Source organism: Melopsittacus undulatus, chromosome 1 (assembly GCF_012275295.1).
Source record: "Melopsittacus undulatus isolate bMelUnd1 chromosome 1, bMelUnd1.mat.Z, whole genome shotgun sequence".
Classification (NCBI taxonomy): domain Eukaryota; kingdom Metazoa; phylum Chordata; class Aves; order Psittaciformes; family Psittaculidae; genus Melopsittacus; species Melopsittacus undulatus.
Window position 1 is genome coordinate 27,531,402 of NC_047527.1, and position 6,000 is coordinate 27,537,401.

The following is a 6,000-nucleotide window of genomic DNA, read 5'->3' on the forward strand; positions in this document are numbered from 1 at the left end:
AATTTTTAGCAAAATCCATGCCATGTCACTGTTTCACGAGCCTTTGGAATGCCTCTTCTGGACACTCCAACTCCTGCTGATGAGGAAGAAGAGATTGCTCTCTACAGCCATAACATTTTCCTTCAAGACCTCCGATACTTCCAATGGCCCATACCTAAGCCTATTTTATGTCACTATAAGAGGATTTCAGCAGACCATGATATATCTGAGCTAACAGCTGCACAGAAATTGCCCTACTGATTCAATAAAAACAAACTGAATGGAACCAACTCTTACTGTCTGCACTTGTATACACACCAATGCAATACAGAATCACAGGATCATAGAACAGTTTGGATATCCCTGTATATTGCTTAACCCAGAATTCAAAGGAACAGCTCTGGTTTGCAAGTTTCATAAAGACAGCAAGAATGACAGGGTTTTGGTTAATCTGAATTTCTCCACAGAAACTGGGGAACCCTTCCCCGATTTACAGACTTCATAGCAGAAGGCGTACTAAAGCAGCTTTTCTACTGACTGAGTGGCATGCAATTGATGCAGAGCTAGAAAGCCTTTTGTTTTGTTTTAATTAAGATGAATGTTACACTGTGCAGAAGCAGGTAAGAGCAGTACTAACCTAGGTTACAAGACGTGATATTTTTATCAGAAGCTTCACTCCTTCTCTTCAGCCTTCATGAAAAAAGTCTTCTTGAAGTTAGAAGTACCTTCCAGGAATCACTTAAGCATAGCTTGAAGCAAGCACTTTTGTTTTGTCTATCACTCCATCCATTCCCTCTCCAAGCCTCCTCACTTCACTATCTGCCTTTCACCCACCTAAATTCTAGGATCAACCTGGGTTTGGGGGGGCATGGTTTATTTAAGCTAACAATGAGTGTTTGAGTGCATTAATAGCAGCCATTTCCAATAAGGGTGGCTCAGGTCATGATTTTTTTTTTTTTTTAATTATAGTATCTTAGTTTTCAAATTTAGTGTTTTAACATCATAGGAATACTGAAGCATGAAGAAACTGCATGCAATGCCAACTACATGTTAAAGATCCTTACCCCAGACTCTTTGTATCCAAAAATGAGGAGAAATCTCATTCTCCACACACATTCATATTTTTAAGAGGGACAAAAAAAATAAAATAAAAAAGGAAAGTGTGTAGAAATTCCAACTTATCAAAATTTCAAAATTCATACAAAAAGATTTAAGAGGGACAAAAAAATAAAATAAAAAAGGAAGGTGTATAGAAATTCCAACTTACCAAATTTCAAAATTCATACAAAAAGATAAGAAGGAAAAACAACAGGACTAGATCCAAAGGTTCCACAGGCTCAGGCAAAAGGGTTGGCTCTGAGCTTTGTCAGTATTCCCACAATTTAAGAAGCATTTGTAGACAGCTGATTGCTTAAACTTTATTGTCAACCCTTGTAACAAAACACACAGGCTGTTACAATGTTTTGTTAATTGATGTTTAGCAACAAATGTAAATTAATTTTCCAATAAAAAAAAAAATCCATATCCTTTTGGTAACAAGGTGTCCCACAGTAAGAGATTAAATCAGTCCCAAATACATAAAATTGCCTTCATGTTTTCAAGAATAATTATGTATTTAAAGGAATTATTCTACAATACAATTAGGAAAAGACTATTGGCAGTATGAAGTTAGTCAAGCTACAGGCATTTATAGGATCAGACCTTTAAAATATAGCTCAAAAACACCAAAAAGGCGACATAAGAATTCTAAATCCAGTTTCAGAAGCAACTTAGCTGAAAGTATTTCTAGTTAGCCCATTTGAAAGCATGTGTCAAAAGTCTAGATAAACTGTGCTTTTACAATGTTTTTTTTTCTCAAATAGATGAAAAATCCTTCTCTTTTTTTTCTATGTAAAGTTTCTTTAACATTTATTAGTATTAACATCAATAAAAAATAATTTAGTTTATACCTTGACCAACACAGACTCAGACACAGCAGCACACAGAACTAAAAAAGTCACTCAAGTTAGTGAAGCATTACCACAGCCCAACAATAATCCACTTGTTTCTGTATCACAAAGATTAAATAAGAACACAAATTTCAAGGGGACATTCTTATTACTACTAAAGTCATATTGTTTTTAAGTGTATGACCATATATATAACCCAGCCATCAGCAGCCAGTGACAGTATCACCTAGTAAGCCAGTGCTATTAAACTTGCATAACCTGGGTTTTTTTAATGCAAAATATTCTAATGACTTTCTATATGACACTGGTGCCGTGTGAAAACAGCAATGAACTATGAAAACCTCTTTTTACAGCTTCACCCAAACATCGAAGAGCTCCCATTAAAATGATTAGATATTGTTAAGTCCTTTGCTCTTTTTGATGTATAGTTTAAACATTTATAGCTCTGAAAACAGAGCTAGATCATCCTAAACTGGGATGAGAACTGGTACTGTTCCAAAACCAAGACAACTACAAATAAAACCAAGTAAATAAACACAGAGTTGTAACATTTTGCCACAACATATACAAAGATAAGTGACATAAATAGGTCTTCTAAGGTCTTGAATTCACACAGTCTGCTAAGCAAAGAATACATTAAGAGGTCCCAGAGAAACCAGCAGACATATGCAACTTGAGCAGTAGCCATAACGACTTTCCACCCTGCTATCCCCTCTTCTCTTGAGGGGAGGCACACTATATACTACGAGGAGTGACAACAGCTCATTGTGAAGGGGGAACAGCTCGCACCTCCTCCCTCCCCAGCTTCACTAAAGGAAGGTGAACTGAACCGTAACAATATCCTTCTCCTCTGCTTTCATCCCGGAGACAAGCAAGGGCCAGCCGTGGAACTGCCTAACGGACTCCCACCCTTAATGCCACTCGCAATCCATTCCACGTTGACACAGGTCAGGACTCAGCCCTCAGCCACCCTCACTGGAAAGGCACCAGAGAGGAATAAACAAGGTTATTCGCCGACACCGGACACCAGCCACACTCCCTTCTGCTTCCCCCAAACCCCAGACCTCCACACGCTCCCCAAGGCGCCGACCCTCCCTCCCCAACCAGGTGTGGGCCAGGCCATCCCCCCCGTCAGGACAGGAGCAAGGGTGGGATACGGCAAGGAAATGCAACTATCCTCCAACTGCCAAATGGGGGCATCGAAAGGGGAGAAGCAACAGCCGCCGCCCCCCCATCTAGCAGGGCCCGGGGATGGGAGAGCGACGAACTGAAGTACCGGAAAGCACAGATCGAGACCTTACCACAGCTCCTTTCGCCATTTTAGCCCCACACCCATTGCCCCCCGCCCGTCCCTCGGTGACAGGCGTAGCCCGCACACCGGCCGGAGACCACCCCGCCTACCCCGCTCCCTCGCGAACGAACGGCGGCTGAGGAAAGCAAGAATAAGCAGCAGCCGCTTTTCTTCCCAGGCCAGCCGTGTTCTGCCGGGCCAGACCGCAAAGCGAAGCGGCTGCGGCACAGCCTGTTTTGTTTCCTTACCGTGGCTCGCAGCCTCACAGCTGCTACCGCCGCCTCCTTCTCCTTCCTCCCACCTTTTTCTTCTTTTTCTCCTCCTCCTCGCCGCCGCGGCGGCTCCTCACCCCTCCGCGCCGCGCTCCGCCGCCGCCACCGCGCAGAATGATGCCATCTCACAGCGGCATCGGCAACTCCCGCACAAGAGCCCCCCTCCCTCCGCCGCACGCCCCCAGCAGCCGAGCCAGCCTCGTGCGCGCGCCCCGGGCAGGGGGAGCAGGAACTTGTGGAAAAGCCGCAGCTAGAGGAGCCGCCGCCGCCACCAGGGCGGGAGGGCCCAGTCAAACGAAGCAGTGCGCAGTGGCGGTGGGAGGGGAGAGACGAACCCGAGCCGAGGCTTTTCAAAAGGGAGAGGGCTGATTCCTAGCGCCTGCCCCGGGCTGAACCAACTTGGGCGCTGCGGCGGGGAGAAACGCCGAGCGGGCGGAATCAACCTCTCCAGAGGCAGAGGAGGAGCGGCCGAGGCACCGTCCGTAGGGGAGAGCATGCCCGGGCAGGATAAGGAAGCTCTCTGTGAGTCACGGCCCGCCCCCGAAGCAGCTCCTTTACTGAGGCGCTGAGAGCCAGTAAACCCCGATAGCGAGCAGACGATAAAGACAGGGTCCCTTCTCCACCCTCTCCCTGTGCTGTGCGGGCAGGGCGGGTCCCGCGGTCCTGACAGTCGCCCCGCTTCCGGAGCGGTGGGGTCCCGTCGGTCCCCATGCTCTGCCGGCGGAGCTCTGCTCCATGTCTGAGTAACTTACACTTTCACGTAGTTGGGAGGGCTGATGGAGAAGAGGGGAGGCAGTCTCTCTCAGCGCGGCCTGGCTGGCTTGTGGGCGCGCGGTGCAGCCTGTCTGCCTGACGGCGGTTGCCTCTGGCGATCCGCCCGGTAGCACACCTTGAACACCGGCACGGGCGAGGGGCCGGCTGTCGTTAGCCGACGTTAAAACAGGCTCAGGCGTTCCGTACGGATTTACGAACCTAAAAGTGGTTGTACCTTAAATTGAAGACTAATAATGTGTTAGCTTCGTACTATATAATGTAATGCTATGGAGGCAGCGGCAGCATGAGCTTTGGGTCGTAAACGAGGCCTTTAAGGGGTTGTCTCAAAGTTCAGTGCCACTGTTCATTGAAAAGAACAAAAGCTTACAGTGTGAGACCCTGAAGCAACTTCCAGCAAAGCCTGGCATTTTGTTGTTCTTAAAAGACGACATGAAAGCCAGCAATCTGATTTGGGCATATAAATTCCTTCGGAAACAAAGGGGAAGCTCTTAAAATTACTACTTTCCAACCAGCTACTTTCCAATTAATTCATCCTTCAGAGAAAATCTGTGAGAAAACCACGAAGTTTTGAAAAGAAAGAAACATTATGTACAGTTAAACTTTAAAAATTATCTTGGACTATTCCAAAAGAAAACAATACTAGTCTTCTCTTAGCTGGTCATACTTTGCAAGTGACTGAAAACTGCTGGTTTGAGTATTTGCATGCAGCAGTTGTAACAGAACTCGTGAACTGTACACTCGCAGAACCCACTGTGGGTGGTTAAGACTAGCCGCTTACAGTTGGCAACCTAATTGATCTATCTGATCTGCAGAATTTGAGAAACACTGTTTTCTGTATGTCAGCTAAAGCTTACATCTGAAGAAAACTATAGTCCTGTTTTTGTTCTGAGATCGTCCCTTACTTGGAGTCACTACTTTTACAACCCCTTTGGTTGCACTCCCAGAGTCTGCTTAGTAAGCTGCATCTCTCCTTCCTGCTTGTTTTGCTGATGTAAAGCAATCTAATTGAAACATAGAGAAAAAAGTACCTGTACCTTTAGGTTGGAACACTTTTATATGGGGGAAAAAATATATTTAGGCACTTTCCACTGAACACAGCATTATATTCCCAGCAGCAAAGGGTGTGTGGAGGTGTAAATGGCAATAGTTATATCTCTGCTCTTTATGTAAAATATTAATTTCTCAACTCCCAGGCTTTGCTTGTAACTAATGTCAGTAATCTGATACTTCATTGAAAGTATGAGCATTATTTCTTAGATTATATGTGTAAAATTGCAAAGTGCTTCTTTGTTTCCTTATGAAGTATGAGAAGTGTGTAGTGACTTGAAACAATGCTCTATATACAAGTTATGGGCTTCTCTGGCTTGTCTCCTCCCTATTTCAAAACGAGCTTTGTCATACATTTGTCTCACCCCAGGGAATACTGACATTCCAAGTATTATTCCCTCTTACAGACGTTTGATACACTTAGGAATGCAGAATGTCACAAGTTTGTGAATGTCACCAGGGTTTTTTGTTTGGTTGGTTGGTTTTTTTAATGTCTCATAAAACATCAAGATTTTTCCAAGTAATTTTAGGGCAGTAGGTAATAAACGAAAATGTAAAAGTTAAAAGCCATACATTGAAAACTTGATGAAAACATTTAAGTTATACTTGTATTCTACATGTGCAAACACGTTTTTCTTCATTTTTCAGATAATCACCTTCATTTTTTTCTACTGTGCTGTGGCCAGTA

The 6,000-nt window shown here is 44.5% G+C and overlaps 1 protein-coding gene across 2 annotated transcripts in view; it reads right to left on the minus strand.

Annotated features, from left to right (window-relative positions):
• The window catches only part of WWP1 (WW domain containing E3 ubiquitin protein ligase 1), a 61,471-nt gene extending 57,591 nt beyond the window's left edge, over window positions 1-3,880 (minus strand). For both annotated transcript variants that reach the window (XM_031050497.2, XM_005150842.3), the window contains exon 1: window positions 3,468-3,880. The gene's annotated coding sequence lies outside the window, so the exon portion shown is untranslated. The remainder of the gene's footprint in view (window positions 1-3,467) is intronic.
• Between the last annotated feature and the right edge of the window lie 2,120 nt (window positions 3,881-6,000).